General features: G+C 39.3%; 1 pseudogene; it reads right to left on the bottom strand.

The window, feature by feature from the left end:
- LOC137562632 (zinc finger protein 850-like) overlaps positions 1-19,220 on the bottom strand; it is a 71,273-nt pseudogene that overhangs the window by 39,878 nt on the left and 12,175 nt on the right.

The raw sequence follows: 19,220 nt of genomic DNA, 5'->3' as shown, positions 1-19,220 counted from the left end.
TTTTTCCAATTCAGAATTTCTCATAATCCTAGTTGTCACTCAGTCTGGGCTATCTATTAACCTTAACATATTACTGAACATAGTTATTACCCCACAGCTCCCAGTTTCTCAGAAATAGATTTGGATAGATTTCTGAAAAACTGTGCTTTTTTCTGGCTTATAGGCCTATTCATATATATATATATATATATATATACATATATATATATATATATATATATATATATATATATATATATATATATATATATATATATATGAGCGGTGTACTCTATATGTGCCATTTTCGGCATATTTATTAAATTTGATATATTCTTTGATTGTATTTATATAATTTTTGTATCACATTCATATTATTCATATAATTTAACAATGAACACCCTGGGATTTGGCCGGCCTGACAACAAGGCTTGAACTTGCATATATGTAAGATCCTGTGTGTGCATCATTATGCGCGGCAGGGTCTCACAAAGGGTGTGGTCATGCCCACTGGAACTCGCAGGTCTCTTAGTTTTTTAGGGACATCTTAGTTGCGATTATTCTCCGATGAAGGACAGTGTTACATCCGCATGAGCTCAGACATGGTTGTCCAGTCTTGGTGTGCGGTTTTGTCCCCATCCCAGAGTGAGTCGATTTTGGTTGACCATCTGTCACTACTATGCAGTTTATCTGCCCTGCACAGCGGCCACGTTGCAGCACTATTTGGTCTGCTGTGCAGGCACTTGTGTTATTATACATTGCTATATGGGGTGACCTTACACCCTACGGGTGTCTACTATCTGAAATATAGTGTTTACATTATTTGTTACCTCGGCTGTATTCCCACCTGGTGTGTCTTGTGGTTTTAATTTGGTTTTAGAAGATATGTCCCTTAATAAAGATATTTGTTTATACTTCATGGTGTGATATATATTTATATTTTGGTTTGCCATGGATGTCTTTTGTTTGAGATAGCTCAGTGACTATGTCCATGGTAATGGACTCTTTTGCATACCTGTTGCTCTATTGTTTGGCTACAATGCTTTGGAAATTAGTATTAAGACCCATTTCATAGAACAACGATGTAAACAATATTTCTATCACATAAAAAATACTAAAAAGATATTACAGGTTTTATTGAATTAAACTTAAAACGCATAAACACATCAATCAATGAGCAGATAAAATCACATACATACAAACTATTTTAACTGTCCCCCCACCATTAGTCAAGAAGGGATGAAAATATATTGAATTTAGGGGGCGTGGCTAGCCACGGAGACATGAGCAGCTAGACCCAAAGAGCTCCCGCTCTACACAGCGCTTCCAAACAGAACGAACAGCAGATTAACCTTCTAAACCACAAAAATGTCAAGGCGAAAGCAGACTAAATCTGCCAGAGACCTCCGGACTGCTGAAGCGGGTACAATCCCAGAGCTATTCAAGCCTAAACCTGGCATGGGGAAATCTAAAGCCTCCAAGATGGCGCCCGCTCCTCAGAAAGAGTCACAGCATGGCGCCCAGCCCTCAAACTCGCAACAGCCTACCGCGGGAAACAGTCACAGAAGTCGCTCACCGGGCACAGTAAGCCTACCGGAGAGGAGTGAGAGGACTCTCAGGAACACGGGCTCTCCGACATCAGACCCGGAACACCGCTCTCAAAAGCTATCACATAAGGTAGGCCACAATACTGACCCTCTTGGCCTCTTACAGCTGTCACCACCGCATGCTAATACGGATGTCCGCAACAATCCACCCCCGAGACTAAGCGAGGATGCAGACGCTGACAACGTTAACCAGGGCCGCGCATCACCTCACTTAATACTGACCGAGCAGACAAGGGCACGAGGCAGCCTCTCACCTAACTCATCCCCTACGGAGGATGAAGCCCCACCACCGGCCATCAAGAGAGCATATAAATACAGCAGACAGGATAGCTGGGGGTCCCGGAGTAGACGCTCTGATAGTTCACAAAGCGGCTCAGACCATTTTTCAAGAGCATCAAGAGGCTCAGGAAGATCTGATATGGCAGACTTAAAAGAATACATCCGCTCATTACCCACCATTAAGGACTTTAACCGCTCACTTCTAGATTAGAAAACACCTACAAAAAAGAAACGCAGTCCCTTAAATCAGAAATTTTGCATATTGGAAATAGAGTGGAAGAAATTGAAACCTCTATTGATAAAATAAACGCCAGACTGGACACTCACCAAATGCCATTGTAGCTCAGGCCGACCAACAGCAGAATTTTATATTTAACATGAAGAACCGCAACAGGCGGAACAATATAAGAGTAAGAGGAGTTCCCGAGACAGTGGAACCTAAAGATGTGGAAAAGGCAGTGCAGAAAATATTTCAGCAACTATTGCAGAAACCGGACCCGATAGAATTAGACAGGGCCCACAGAGCCTTAGGCCCCAAAAGCACTGATCTGTCCAGACCACGAGACATCATCGTACGAGTCCACTTCTTTAAGGTTAAAGATGACATTATGAATGCCGCCAGAACACAAGATGCCATCTTATTTAATGAAGACACCATACAGCTTCTACCAGACCTCTCCAGACAAACTCTTTTCTTACGGTGGGCTTTGAGACCACTCCTGGCAGCCCTTAAGGAATGAGACATAAAATACAAATGGCGATATCCCTTCCAGCTCACTGTAACCCATAACGGGAAAACGGCATTTTTCAAAAACATAGGCGACCTGCCTAACTTTCTGGAAGTGACAGAACTCCCAAAAATTACTCTCCCAAACTGGCCCTTCTCCACTAACCCATTAAACCCTCCTCCTGGGAAAGAGAAGTGGCAAACCACTCAATCTAGAAGACAAAAAAGACAGAAGAATCGCAACAATAACTCAGGTCCATGATATCCATTGCCTGAATCTATATTGATGGCCCCACTACATTTTCTATTTGATGACCTTGGCTTAATCTACCTGACCTTATACCCTTAAAATTCAGTGCATAAGATAACTATGCTAGAAACTGGGCTACATCAAGGACATTGAGAAAGACTATCCAATACAGGTTCAATATACCAAAGGTCAAGTATAAGCTAAATCATTAAGATGTCAATTAGGTATAACTGTTACTTTTGTCTGTGTTCTTTTTCTTCTCCTTCTGCTGATATAAGCTCCACTATGGTTACTATAAGGTTATAACGTTGAAATGTTTAAAAAAAAAAAAAAAAAAAAAAAACAGTCCCTAAACTGCGGTTCGTTCTTAAACAAAATGTTAGCTTTTAAATAACTAAATTGTTGGGCTAGAGGTTAAAGCTGGCTCGTGGTCCTAATAGAGCTTACCACGGTTCTCCACACTTACCCAGAAGCCTGGGAAATTCTTATCCAGGCATGCAGGTTATCCTGTTACCCCTCCCCCATCCGCACTCATAACCCTAGAGGTCAAACCACCATTAGACTAAAACATATACCTTTAAATACGTAAAATGGCTACACCCATTAGAATCAAAATCTGCTCTTATAATGTACAGGGCATCAATTCACCTAATAAGCGCTCAAACATATTGAACTTTATGCACAAATCCCACTCCCAAATATTATTCCTACAGGAGACACACTTTAAATCCACACAAACCCCTGCCTTAGACAGAGGAAATTACCCTCTATGGATTCATAGCACTAACCCAGATTCCAAAACCAAAGGAGTTTCCATAGCATTCCACAAGACACTTCCAGTTACCATCTTAGAACAACAAACAGACCCTAATGGCAGATATGCCTTAGTCAAAGTGTCTCTATATGGAAATATATACACCCTAGTAAATCCATATCTCCCAAATACTGACCAGATCTCATTCGCTATTACTTTAATCAACCGAGTGACATCCTTTGCCTCTGGAACCGTGATACTCGGAGGAGACTTAAACTTTTCACTAGACCCTAAAGTAGACACATCATCCGAGAGACACTCTCTCTCACTAGGGGCCATACACTGTTTTAAAAAGAAAATTAACCAGCTTGGCCTATTAGACATGTGGAGAATCCTAAACCCACTCATAAGAGACTACACTTATTATTCCAATCCCAATAAATCATACTCAAGACTGGACTATTTATTTGCTCCTGCTTCCATACTAGACCTTTACCCAGCAGCAGACATAGGTTCAATACTACTATCTGACCGCTCTCCCATCTTTCTATCTTTCCAACTGCCCAACACCATTGCCCCTCAATGGTCATGGAGACTGAATGAAAATTTATTAAAAGACTCACAATGTGTTGAGGAAATTCAGTCCACCATTAATCATTTTACACAAGACCATTCAGATGATACCACAGCCGCCCCAATCAAATGGGAGGCCCTCAAATGTACCTTAAGAGGTGTATTCATTAAACACGGGTCCAGGATAAAAAAAGAGGACAAATTTCTACTAGCGAACCTCCTTGCCCAGATAAAACAACTGGAACTTATCCATAAGCGGAATCTCTCAGAACAAACTGCAATATCCCTGTTGAATTGCAGAACTCAACTAAAGCTATTAATAGATAAATGATTTCTTATTGCAAGAGATAAAACTAAAAGACTATATTTTGAGCAAGGAGGTAAATGCGGCAAACTCTTAGCATCACAATTACACCCTAGATCTAACAACACCCATGTTCGATCAATACATACCAAACAAGGTTCCCCTACACATAGTCCCAAATTAATTTCCGCTACTTTCCGAGACTTTTACCATACCTTATATAACATCCCTGATAAACTAAAAGATCTCACCCAGGAACAAATATCAGAGAAACTACATACCTATATTAATAAAACAGCTCTCCCAACTATCTCTGAAATAGAAAAACTGGAACTGGAAAAAGATTTCTCTGAAGAGGAACTTTCACATGCCCTAAAACATACCCCAACAGGGAAATGCCCAGGCCCAGACGGATTCACAACCAGATTCTACAAACAATTCAAACACTACCTTTAATCCCTATTCTTAGAATCCTGCAACAACATATCCCCTTCCTCACCATTCCCCAAAAAGGCACTGGAAGCACACATATCCGTAATATACAAACAGGGTAAAGACCCCTCTTCATGCAGCAATTACTGCCCAATCTCCCTAATCAATGTGGATGTGAAACTCTACTCAAAAATGATAGCTAATCGCCTCCAACAATTTCTCCCCAAGCTAGTGTCCGGAGATCAGGTGGGATTTGTCCCTAAAAGAGAATCAAGAATGAACACTACTAAAACCCTGAACTTAATTTCATATGTACAATCTCACTCCATCCCTACATGTCTTTTAAGTGTTGACGCTGAGAAGGCCTTTGACAGGGTGGGATGGAGGTTCCTCCAGGCCACCCTGTCACAAATAGGACTAGGTGAATCCTTCATAGACAGAGTCATGGGCCTTTATACGAACCCCTCTGCCCGTATAAGAATAAATGGCACACTATCCGAATCTTTCCAGATACGAAACGGCACCCGCCAAGGCTGCCCCCTTTCCCCCCTACTTTATGTACTAGTAATGGAACACTTAGCCAATGCCTTAAGACTAAATTCCGGAATCCATGGAGTAACAATTGGGAGAGATGTACATAAAGTAGCACTATATGCCGATGACTTATTAATATACATAACCCAACCAATTATATCCCTCCCACTTGTCCTAAAAGAATTCCAGGAGTTTGGAGGACTTAGTAACTTTAAAGTAAATCTATCAAAAACTGAAGCCCTAGACATCTCCCTTCATCTACACACAAAAGAGGCACTGAGTTCCTCCTTTCAATTTAAATGGCAGGACTCGGCAATACAATATCTAGGAGTTCAGATCCCGAAGGACTTGAATAAGCTATACCCACTTAACTTTATCCCATGGGCAGCACGGTGGCGTAGTGGTTAGCTCTCTCGCCTTGCAGCGCTGGGTCCCTGGTTCGAATCCCAGCCAGGGCACTATCTGCAAAGAGTTTGTATGTTCTCTCCGTGTCTGCGTGGGTTTCCTCCGGGCACTCCGGTTTCCTCCCACATTCCAAAAACATACAGATAAGTTAATTGGCTCCCACTAAAATTGGCCCTAGACTACAGTACTTACACTACATAATACAGACATATGGCAATGGTAGGGATTAGATTGTGAGCTCCTTTGAGGGACAGTTAGTGACAAGATATATATATACTCTGTACAGCGCTGCGTAATATGTCGGCGCTATATAAATACTAAATAATAATAATAATAATCCCATTGCTCAAAGATGTCCAAACCCAGCTGAAATCCTGGTCGGGCCTGCCCTTGTCGTTCACAAGCAAAATTAATATTATTAAGATGGATACACTCCCCAAGCTATTATATAAATTTCAAACAATCCCGATAACCCTTCCCATGGATTTTTTTAAATCTCTAAAATCCATGGTGACTAAATTTATTTGGTCTCCAGGTAGACCACGTATAAAATATAAATTACTGACCAGATCCAAACAGGAAGGAGGTCTCGGGTTACCAGACCTTCACCTATACTACAAGGCGGCACACCTGGCCAGGATTATTGAATGGAACTTTTCCAAAGCCGATAAGAGAGAAACATACTTTGAGGAGTCCATATCCAACTATAGCCTGAAAACTCTTCCCTGGATTCCCAACCATATAAAATCTCCAGGTCTAGACATTCCTTACCTAAGCAAACATACTCTAAAATGCTGGAGACAGCTTCAAATTAATCTTCATCTAGCCCCTCCAATTAGTCCTCTGATGCCCCTGTTCGGGAACCCCTTATTCATGGAAGGGAACAAAAAACAACAGATATTTCAATAGGATAGAGAGAAATGGCCTACAATCAAAGAGGTTATACACTCTAACCCCAACATAGTCTCCTTTGACAATCAAAATTGGCTATTGTATAGACAATTAAAAGGATTCCTACAGCCCTGCAAAGCTCTTGGGTACTCAGACAGAGCCCTCACGAAATTTGAACAACTATACTCAGCCCATATCAAACCAGAGCATCTACTATCTCTCTCCTATGAATTACTAAGGACAACTGTCCACAAAGGCCTTCCACAATTTTCATCTTACTGGGAAACCGCCATAGGTAAACAATTCTCCCCGGAGGATTGGCAAAAAATTTTCTCTCTTACACATTCCCTCTCAGTATGCAATACGTTACAAGAACGAAACTATAAAATTATAGCTCTATGGTATAGATGTCCCACAAGATTAAAACAAATGTTTCCTGACACTTCAGACCTTTGTTGGAGATGCAAAAAAGAAACTGGCTCTCCATTTCATATTTGGTGGGAGTGCTCCTTAATTCAACCTTTTTGGGAGAAAGTATTTGATATATATAAAGCAATGACACTAACTGAGATAGAGTGTACCCCTGAAATGGCCGTCCTCTCTCTTATCCCAGGCTCTGTTACCAAAATTAAAAAAGGTATCCTCAAACACTGCCTGACAGCTGCAAGAACAGCCATTGCCAGAACCTGGAAAAATCCTACTCCACCCTCTATACAAAACTGGCATGAAGCTATGAATGAGCTAATGAGGATGGATGAACTAACTGAAATAAACCCAGAAAAACCAAACTCCTTCACCTCAATATGGTCTGTTTGGATAGACTACAGAGAATCTCAGCCATATCTAAATGTATTATAAACATTAAGGTAAACTTCCCCAGAGAATGCAAGCCCACTCGAGATTGGCTACACCAGTAGCTTATAGATGCCCATAAGGCCTATTAGAACCTAGGTTATGGTACCTGTACAGAAATAATGTAAGCACAAGAACTATATATATATATCTTTTTCTTCATTGTCAAAGTGGTCTAAAACCTCTACCTTTAACCCCCCCCCCTCCCCCCCCCTGACCACAACCCTTCCCCCCCCCCCTCCACCCCCACCCCCCCCCCCCCCTCCATACTTCCCTACCCCTCTTACCCCATTACCCCTTCCCCCCTTCCCCTCCACTCCCAATTCCCCTCCCCCAACCAGCAGTATACAGGTTCCTCTCTCTACCTGCAAGTGTAAAGACTAAGCATACATCATCCCTAAGTGGGACTTTGACACGGTTATACTTTTATAATGTATGGATATCCCACTGTTCAAGATATATAACAGCATCTTCCTTGAAAGTCTCAAAATGTTACTTGCATGTTTTGTTACCTTATTCGGTACTTGCAAACCTGTTATACAATATGTTCTGAAATGTCTGTATAAGTGAAATGAACTTGTATACTTTCTGTTTGATGAAAACTTTAATAAAAAAAAGATTTAACAAGAAAATATATTGAATTTAAAATGACATCATTTTCTAAAACTGATTGTCCACGCACCTCCACGCAAATACAGAAATACATGGATAATCACGTTCAATTAATGTAAAAAACAGATATATTTACACATCTTTTATATAAAGATAATTTACTTAAAGGACCACTATTGCAAAAAGTAGTTAGATTTAAAGTAAATGTTTACACATTCTTATAAGAAATACAATAGCTGTTGCTAACAGTAGGTAATGAAAATCTAATAGATCTGAAAGTTTTTTGATTATTCCATCTCCTCATGTGGAATTCTCAGTATTTCCTTTATTCTTTACAAAAGCATTCCCTGGAAAGGAGATAAACAAGGATGTCGGCCAGCCTCCCTACATGTTTGTGCACTTTATTGGTAGCTGCACTGAGCACCTGCCATTCAGTTAGTACTTTTGAAAATAAAGAAAAACATAAAAATCCCCTAAGAGGATTTGGATAAGTCCAACACCTGTCAGATCTGTTAGATTTTTACAAACTACTGCAAGTAAAAGTGACAGAAAATAAAGGTTTCAATGGCGTTTTACACTTTGACAAATGCATTTTATAATTATACATACACATGGATTTCAAAGTTTACATTTTTTTTCCATAATAATGGACTGTAAATAAAACACTGATTTAATGGATATCCTTATGTTATTATCGTATATTGTGCAAAACAATGTAGTCAGTTAGGATTTAGAAGTTCACTTCATCTGCAGTTTTGTACTTTCTGTGTATCCATGTTTTCTGAAGCTATCTATATAAGCTTCAAAGATGCATATGTTAATGAAACTTTTATAATGAAAAGTCATAATCCTGTGATGCTGCAACAAAAATGTTCATTGAAATTAGTTTACAGGCTGACATCCACTCGCTCATGTATCTTCTGATGTTTTCTCAGAGATGACTGTTGTGAGAAGCTCTTGTCACATTCTGAGCAGCTAAATGGCTTTTCTCCTGTGTGAGTTCTCTGATGCTGAGTAAGATTTCCCTCCAGTGTGAAGCTCTTGTCACATTCTGTACATTTAAATGGCTTTTCTCCTGTGTGAGTTCTCTGATGGTGAGTAAGACTTGACCTTTGTGTGAAGCATTTGTCACATTCTGTACATTTATATGGTTTTTCTCCTGTGTGAATCCGGAGATGAATGTTGAAGTTTTTTTGAGTGCTGAAGGACTTCTCACATTCAGAGCAAGAAAATGGCTTCTCTCCAGTGTGAATCCTCTGGTGAGCTATGAGGATTGATTCACTGGTAAAACATTTCCGGCATTCAGAGCAGGAAAAAGGTTTCTCTCCAGTATGAATCCTCTGATGAGCTTTCAGGCTTGATTTCACAGTAAAACATTTCTCACATTCAGGACAAGAAAATGGCTTCTCCCCGGTGTGACTCCTCTGGTGTCTAATAAGATTTGATTGACAAGTGAAGCTTTTCCCACACTCTGAGCAGTGATGCATTGTGTCTCCTCTGTGACTCATCATGTGCTGCTGGAGATCCACTTTGTTGACAGATACTTTTTAGGTGTAGAGCAGGAATTCAGCTTTTCATCACACCTGCAATTAAATAATTATATGTTATCTTTACTATATTATTAGAAGTTCTGACATTATAGTAAGATATCCTATATAATAAACCCCCTGCGTCTCTACATCCTCCTGTGTCTGTGCTTCCAGAACTGACAGTTTGCTGTTTGTAAACCTCATTGCATTGTGGAAAATAATAGCTTTTTCCAACTGCCAAGCAAACAATATCTCACTGTATGCATACTGTATACTGTGGTGGGGCACGAGCAAGCGGGATGTGTTCTGGGGTGTGTGTGGGGGGGGGGGGGGTAGCAGCCCTGGCCTAGCACTGCCTGTTTAGTAAGCCAGCACCTATTCAGTAGGAGACCTTAGGCAAGTCTCCCTAACACTGCTACTGCCTATAGAGCGCGTCCTAGTCGCTGCAGCTCTAGCGCTTTGAGTCCGCCAGGAGAAAAGTGTGATATAAATGTTATTTGTCTTGTCTTGTCTTTTAATAGGCAGGTCTTTTTACTAGTATATATATATATATTCTACAAAAGTATACTTTATAGAATAATCGTTTCAGGCATTTGAAATTAGCATGGGACAGCTTATAATGCTGTTTGTTTTTCATTAGATCGTCATTAACGAGAGTTAAACAGAAATATTGGCATCTCAGAAAAATGCAATTTGAAGGATTTGCTCCAAATAAATAAACATATTGCCCATGACGACATTATATTCAGAAATAACTAATTTTAACATTCTTTAGACATCACAGCTGCTGCATGAGACATCCCACAATTGCCTCATCACTTAAGGAACCACTATCATGAAAAAAGGAGGCAGTTAAAATCTGACAAAACCGACAGGTTTTGGGATAGTCCATCTCCTCATGGGGGATTCTCAGGGTGTTCTTTGTTTTCAACGGCATTTCCTGAACAGCAGTTTAACTGTCAAAATTGTTAGATACCAGCCAGCCTTTCTACTCACATGCACACTATTTTGTCATGTAGACTTGGCAACTGCTGTTCAGGAAATGCTCTTGAAACAAAAGTAAATCCTGAGAATCCCCCATGAGGAAATAGACTGGCCCAAAACCTGTCAGGTCTGTCAGGTTTTAACTGCCTACTTTTTTCTTGATAGTGTACCTCTGAAGGGGAACTCCAGTGAAAATAAAATAAGTGCTTAATTTTTTACAATAATTATGCAAAAATGGTTTAGTCAGTGTTTGCCCATTGTAAAATCTTTCCTCTCCCTGAATTACATTCTGACATTTATCATATGGTGACATTTTTACTGCTGGCAGGTGATTTCAGTGGAAGGAGATGCTGCTTGCGTTTGTTGGCAGTTGGAAACAGCTGTTATTTCCCACAATGCAACAAGGCTCCACACAGAGAGGGGTTTCAACACAATGGGCTTGATTAACAAAAGAGTTCTAACTGTTTGTGCGCGTAAAGTTTAGTGCGCATAAAGTTTTGCGCGTGTAATGTTTTATGGGCACTACTTCAAAATCAGCTGCTTCACGTGCTAAGTAGAGTAATAAGCATACTTTGCACGTGAAGCAGCTGCTTTTGCATGCGAAGTAGTGTGCGTAAAACTCTACGCGCGCAAACTTTTATGTGCGCTAAAATAGCACGCGAAAAGTAACAGCTTTGCCGTGCAAACTACTTAGCACCCTAGTTTGCACATGCAAAGCTTTTAGGCGTGCTAACTGTGTTAGCACCCTTTATTCAATCAAGCCCAATGTCAGCCATACAGAGCCCCCCCGATGATCCGTTTGAGAAAAGATAAAGATTTCTCATGGGAAAGGGGGCATCAGCCACTGATTGGGATGAATTTCAATCCTTGGTAGTGGTGCTCGGATACCTCTTTTTGATATCTGGATTGTTCTGGATCTGGATAGCAAAAAATCTGGAAAAATCCAGATATCTGGATTCGAACCATTTGGATATCTGAGACTATCCAGAAATCCGAACCCATTATCTGCATTGAATCCGGGATCTGGATTGCAAACCGGAAGTGGCCTTTAAATTGCTTCCAAAACGTCTTTTATCGTAAATGATGCATAAAGCATCATGTTTTTTTTTAAAAGAAAAATAGCAATTGTTTATGTGGGGAGGTATAATACAAGACAAAAAAAAATGGCTATAAATTAACATCAGGAGGTTCCAGAAAGCGGTCATTGGGCTTGATTCACAAAGCGGTTCTAACCCAGTTAGCACGCCTAAAAGACTTTAGGCGTGATAACCAATGCACCACGCTGGGGAAAAGCCAGTTTAGGCGTGATAAGTTTAGACGTGATAAGTTTAGGCGTGATAAGTTTAGATTGCGCGCAAAGTCCAGCACGCAAAGCAGTGCCATTAAACTCTATGAGAAGTGCACCAGACTTTGCTAGCGCAAAACTTTTGATCATCTGTGCACTGCGGTGCTAACCCAGTTGGTGCTCTAGTTATCACGCCTTAACTTATCACGGCCTAAACTTATCACGCCTAAACTTATCACACCTAAACTTATCACACCTAAACTGAGTTTAGGCGTGATAAAGGGCTTTTCACCAGCATGCTAACTGTTAGCACTGCTTTGTGAATCAAGCCCATTCAGCCCACATTGTGTCCAATGCACAACTGGGGCATCACAGTTTACAGCCCAGACATCTCAAAAAAAATTATACAGTATTTTTTCAACAAAATACAGCTATTGTAGTGGCGTAATAGCTGGTGGCAGACTGGCAGCAGAATATTTGTTCTGTGTGGACCCTGGCGGTGGGTAGAGATCTCTGTTGTAGAGCTGGTGGTGGCCTGCTCATCCACCATCAGCTCCATCACAAGCTCGGCGTCTTTCTCCTCCAATGTGCGCCAATGACCGTGCTGGAAAATGGCCGATACATGCTGCTGCACCTCTGCAGTGTGACTCCCCCTAACAGCTGGGCACCCAGTGCGTCCACGGCCAGTGGCTAGCGGTGGAATGGACACTGCCGCAGAAAAACTGCCTACGGTGGCGGCAATGCTGCTCCCTCTCCACTTGCCTTTGCTTTTCATGCTGCCCCTCCTATGGCTGCCAGTGCCAGCAGACATAGTACAACTTTATATGTGTCCAAATGAAGTGGGGAACTTATACTTTATTCAAATCAGTAGTACTAGTAGATAGTAGCAGTAGTTGAACTTCATCTAACGGAGTGACAGCAGAGTAGCACACACTGACACACTAACTGTCTGTCTATCTGTCACACTGTAACAGCACTGCAATTAAAGTAAGCTAGCTCTCACCTTAGAGAACTTTTCTAACACCTCCTATTACAAAATTAATCAAGCCAAATCCTTTTTACTAGGATCTCATGTCCCTAAACACATCTCTCAATCCATTAAAGATTGCTATCCATTCCCCTGGGTCTCAGACTCAATTGCATACCTAGGAATTAAATTAACCAGAAAATCAGCAGACCTATACAAAGCAAATTATATTGCACAAAATTAAATCAGAACTACAAGACCTATCCTCCCATCATTTATCCTGGGCTGGAAGGATAGCTGCATTTAAAAGGCAAACACTGCCTAAAATAACCTACATTTTTAGGACAGTTAATATCCCAATACATCGTTCTTTCTTCACAAAAATGAATAAAATAATCGCACAATTTATCTGGCAAGGTAAAAGACATAGAACAGCTTTCAAACCCCTAATAATACCTAAAAGAACTGGTGGGATTGGAGTACCTTGTATTTTATCTTTATACCATGTGTGTAACCTTGAAATAGCTAAATAGTGGTGGCACACACCCAGAGAAGTCCCACTATGGGTATCAATAGAACGCTCTTTTGTTAAAGGAGACCTAAGTGATTTCCTACTGGCGAAATTAATACAAGGCCCTGACAAGAAATCTCCCTTCCCGACCTTAAATGCCACAGTCAACTCTTGGCACTATATTTTGAAACAAAAAGTTCCAGAAGGAACGCACATTCCAAATATTCCATTATCAGTAGCTTCTTTCCTAATAGAATCTCTAAGCCTAAATCAATGGAAACATCCGTCACTCTCCAACTTTGACGACCTCCTCATTGAAGAAAGATTTAAATCTTTTACTTAACTCCAATCTGAATTCCACATTCCAGCTTCCGAATTTTTAACATACAACCAACTAAAACATCTATGGGCTTCTATACAGAATTCTCTCCCCTAAATCCCTAAAACGTTATTTCAATTCGTCAGAACATCCACTATTCTCAAAAAAGGCATCTCCCTATGCTACTTGGAAATCCTTAGGTCTTCTGATTTCCAACTTAAGAAATATTTACGCTATTGGTCTCATGAATTATCAATTGACATCTCTCTTGAACAACTACAGCGTGCCTCTTCCCACATATCTAAATACTCCAGATGTACCACCCACTGGGAAAGGTTCAAAAACTTTTACTGCACTGGTATGTCACCCCTCTACGACTAGCAAAATATAAGGAGGACCAATCCCCTGAATGTTGGAGAATATGTGGATCCTTAGGATCACTCCCCCACATTTTTTGTATTGCAAACACATAAGAAACCTTTGGAGAGAAATCTCTCTATATATTACTTCTCATATCTGGTCCTCATTTACCCTAACCCCACAGCTAGCCATATTACATATAGGTTTAGACACAATACCTACTCCATACCGTCTAGAAATCTCCCAAATTTTATGTGCTATGCACCATATGATTGTGATTAATTGGAGAACTCCCACTCCACCCTCCCTGGAACAAACTCTTGCTCTAGCAATAGCTAATATTAATATAGAAAAGACCATACGTCTACTAATTACTTAATTACATGCTAGTGATATAAGTGTATAATACCTCTTGCGCAGATTACCTTCTCCCTCCATCACTCTTCACCATTAATAAAATTGGAAAAAAAAATCTTTACCCTCCACTCGCATAGTACTGTGAGTATACCCACCTAAATGCATCCTCATATTTCTTTGCTAAGCAGCTTTCTTTTATAAGGATGTTCTGCCTTTCACATGTTGACCATTATAATGTTGAAGTTTTTGTTCTATACCACTGTTTATATACAGTGATAACAACTACAAAAATAATAATAATTAGCCAATTGTAAACATTATTTCAGGTTATTTGTGTTTATATATTTAAATTTTGCTTTGGCACAAATGTATTACTGTTAAAACTTTTGTCAATAAAAAATGAATGTTTAAAAAAAAAAGTAAGCTAACTCAATACAAATTACCTATATATAACTGGTAGTAGTAGACTAGTTGTAGTAGTACTAGTAGAACTTCAACTGATGGAGTGACAGGAGCACACACTAACTGTCTATCTGTCACACACTGACTGACTAACAGCAGCACTGCAGTAACTATCTGTAGTAAATGAAGGTAACACAGTAGTAGTACTCTTTCTAACAACTAACTATACACAATATAAGACTAGTAGTAATACATTAATCTAATCCCTAATAACCAACAAGCTATACTGTAGCTAAGGCTGGCAGCAGGCCTAGCCTGTGCACACAGCAGGCCCTAACCTATCCTAGCAGCTGCAGCACTAAGTCTGACTGACACACTGACTAAAATCAAAATACAAGCTAGCTAACTAAAAAAACAATAAAATACTGGTGTAGTACAGGTGTTTAGGAGCAAAAACACTAGGTTTAACACAGTATTACAGCACCTGCTTAGCCAACAGCACGGGAGATGTCTCTCAGTGAGAAGTCACAAGCAAGGATGAGATTCTCATCATGGCGCCCGCCTTATATACAGGAGGGGCTGGCCAGGGTTCCCCTCTGTGATTGGTTGCTAGGGCTTCGGCTGGGAGCCCTCTGATTTGCTCAATAACATCATGGACGTCATCTCCGTGGTTACGCTATCCGGATCCGGGTACCCAAACTAGGTATCTGGACTGATTTCCAGATACCTAATACGTATCTGGGTTCACTCGGATAGTGCATTCCAGATTTATCCAGCTATCTGGAATCTGTATCCGAGTTTGGATACCAGAAAACAGTTTGGATATCTGGATGAGCATCACTGATCCTTTGACATGGTTTCTTTTAAGTTAAAGAGAAACGTCTTCACAGCCAGAATACAAGAACAGATACAATATCTCCTAATAAGATTACCTTTACACAGTAAAAATTAAAAACTACTTAGATGTGTGCATAAAGGAACAATTTTGCCTTAAGCCAACAACACAACAGATATAAAAGACACATTTATAATTCCTTTCCAGAGAAAAAAAAAAACACAATTCTAACATTGTAAAGATAAAGAAACAAAATACAAAGATTATGACTAAAACTTTCATTATTGTAATAGTATATTTGGAAAGTTACCACATAGCATCAGTGGATGCATCACAAATTTATATACAGGAAAAAAAATGATACCTGTGGCTTGGGTACACTAGTAGAAAAAGGTGACATTTAAAATATGTATACATAAATGTCAGTTACAATTGTATAACCCTTGTGTGTCTTGGAATGTTATTCATTTAATAGCTTGCACTCTGCTATACATTTTATTCTTCATGTTACATCTGCTATTGTAATCATGTTACATCTGCTATTGTAATCACCAGTTCTGTACTTTGTACCAGTGTCTATATCTGATGTATATAATTATGTATGCCTTGTTTGTTTTCCTACTTTGTACAGCGCCACAGAATATGTTGGCGCTTGAAAAATAAATATTCCTATGAAGTTGTTGCTTACTGTACGGATTATTATCTGACAGCTGTGAGCCTTTTACCAACAGGCTATAGGCTTGTTCAAGTCCTCAAGGGGGATTCTCAAGATTTCCTTCATTTTTAAAAGCACTCCTTGAAAAGAAGTGCACCAAAGCAGTTAATTTCAAAGATGATTGGTGAAATTCGGTGCTGCTATAAACCACAGTGTACATGTGTGACTATGGTGTGCCAAGCAATTAAATTGGGCAGCTCATCTCTGCTTGTTTGCATAGCATGCATATTGGCATAGGAGTGCAAAATCAGTGCTGAGTTGTTATATCGCCAAATTCCAGATTGAGTGCAGTGCAGGTATAACCAATACTGTTATTGATAATGTCATGTAGGATTAGTGGTTGAAAAGCTTGGCTAAGAGATTAGTACTAGGCTCACTTATAGCAGGGTTATTGTTAGGGGGTGGTGCTAAATGTTACATTGAGGCTTAGTTATAGTAAGGTTAGTGTTTTGAGAGAGGTTAGTAAAAGGTTAGATATGATAGTGTTAAGAGGTATGGGTTAATTTAATATTGGGATGTGTTACAGGTGATTAAGTGATGGCAATAGTGGCACACAAATTACTGACACTTAGATAATATTACAGTATCATGACTGATATTCAGAATAATGGCAATCAAGGCACCCAAATAAACACTCACTTCTTTTAAATATATGCATAATGCACTCACCTCAAATGTTATACCTCTCTTTTATAATGTTACATAACCTTATCATGATAGCGCTACACCTGATAATCTATGTGAACATTTGTTCATCTGTAGTAACTTATTTTTTACACTTGTGATTTCATATACACTCTTTATGGACACTTTTATTTGCAATTAACTTTATAAATAATAAACAAAGTTGACACAAAGAGCCCCTTTCAGCAAGAAGTTACATCTCTTGATCACAAGTAAAAAATATGTTCTGTATAGCCCAGGCCTAACACTGGCAGCGTCAGTGTTTCCCCTCTAACAGGTTTACTTTTGTACAATATAAAATCAGACATGCATCATCCAGTTATGAGTCACACATGCAAAAGCCATTTCTGTACAATATCTAACTTATTAACATGATTGATGATTTAAAGAAAGCAAATCCTAACTACAATGTATTTAGATCAATATTGCAGATGAGGAAATCAGTATGTTTATAGTTACCTGGTAGAAAGTAGTATTGGGTCCCCTTATTCCTGTGATCTCTCTGTGAGCCTTCTGCCTGACTGAGGTCTGACCCATTTTATATTCACTTCTCCTCCATTTACTAATATGAAGTGGTTTGGGATTGGCTAAAAATGTCTTATTGTTACCAACAAAAGGTCTATTTACAGACCTATGAAAGGACTGTGTCCAGGCCTCTTTACTGAAACTCACACCCACCCACCCAGCAAGGTGTTAACTTCATTAACATTCCACAATATGAACAAAAGGCAAATTGAAGGAATGATCTAAGCTGAAGATCACTAACATAACAATAGATGAATACAATGAATAGGTCAGTAGAGGATGGACAGTTTCAGTGCTCTCCCCATGCAGAAAAAAATGTTCAGTACCAGATGAAAGATACTTATCTCTCAATCTTTCAGATCTGATCTGCAGATTACTGTGCATTAAACAAGGTGTGTACGAGAAAGGAAGTAACTAGAATCTTATGCTAGGTAAACACGATACAATTTTCTGTTCGATTTACCTGGCAGATCGATTTTTTTCCAACATGTCTGATCTTAATTTTGATAGATTTTCTGTTTGATTTCCACTCAATTCTATAGAAATCAATTGAAAAATTGATCTAAGTTAAGGTCGGACATGTTGGAAAAAAATCAATCTGGCAGGTAAATCTAACCGAAAATTGTGTAATATGTACCTAACATCAGAATAGTAAAGAGATATCTTTAGATTGATCAGTCTTTCAAACTTTCTTACCTATGTGTTAGATTAATTTTGCAAAGGTTTTCATTTGAACGGTGTACCCAGCTGAAGAATAGACTATGTAGGTATGGCTCTCCTGCTACATGGAGGTAGTAAAAGTGGCCTTTGAACTTTCATTTTCCAAAGACTTTTATCCCATGTGTGTACCCAGCTTTTTGCATCTTGAAAAGGCAGATAGTTTTGCTATTGGTTATTCAGATTCATCAATATTCTGCAGTATCTTTTACTGCTTTATAATCATTACCGTAGTGCTAAAGCATCACACATATCCCTCTTGATGAGTATAGTTTGCACAGAAGACTTTTGGCTTTCTCTGGAAATGACAAGGGCAAATCAACTTTTGTTGAGGAAAACTAAATATTTTCTGATTGTCTCTATGTATTGTATAGATTATTGTGACACATTCTAAGTTTGTTGAGGAAAAACTGTTTTCAGGTTATCTCCATATAGTAAAGGCAGGCATTGTTTCAGCTTAATTGCTTTGTTTTTATGTGTTGAAAAAACATTTGCTATTTGCTCTTGTGGCAAGAAGGGAATATCTGGAGGGTCTCATCATAACAGCTCCTTAAAGGGGCACTATGGCGAAAAATTGTAAAATTTAAAATATGTGCAAACATATACATATAAGAAGTATGTTTTTTCCAGAGTAAAATGAGCCATAAATTACATTTTTCCTATGTTGCTGTCACTTACAGTAGTTAGTAGAAATCTGACATCACCGATAGGTTTTGGACTGGTTTATCTCTTCATGGGAGATTGTCAGGGATTTATTTATTTTCAAAAGCACTTAGTGAATGGCAGTTGCTCTGTCCAACTGCAAAAAAACTGTGTAGTGAGCATGGAAGT

Source organism: Hyperolius riggenbachi, chromosome 3 (assembly GCF_040937935.1).
Source record: "Hyperolius riggenbachi isolate aHypRig1 chromosome 3, aHypRig1.pri, whole genome shotgun sequence".
Taxonomy (NCBI): domain Eukaryota; kingdom Metazoa; phylum Chordata; class Amphibia; order Anura; family Hyperoliidae; genus Hyperolius; species Hyperolius riggenbachi.
The sequence above is the reverse complement of the archived record's forward strand: the minus strand, read 5'-3'. Positions and strand labels throughout refer to the sequence as shown.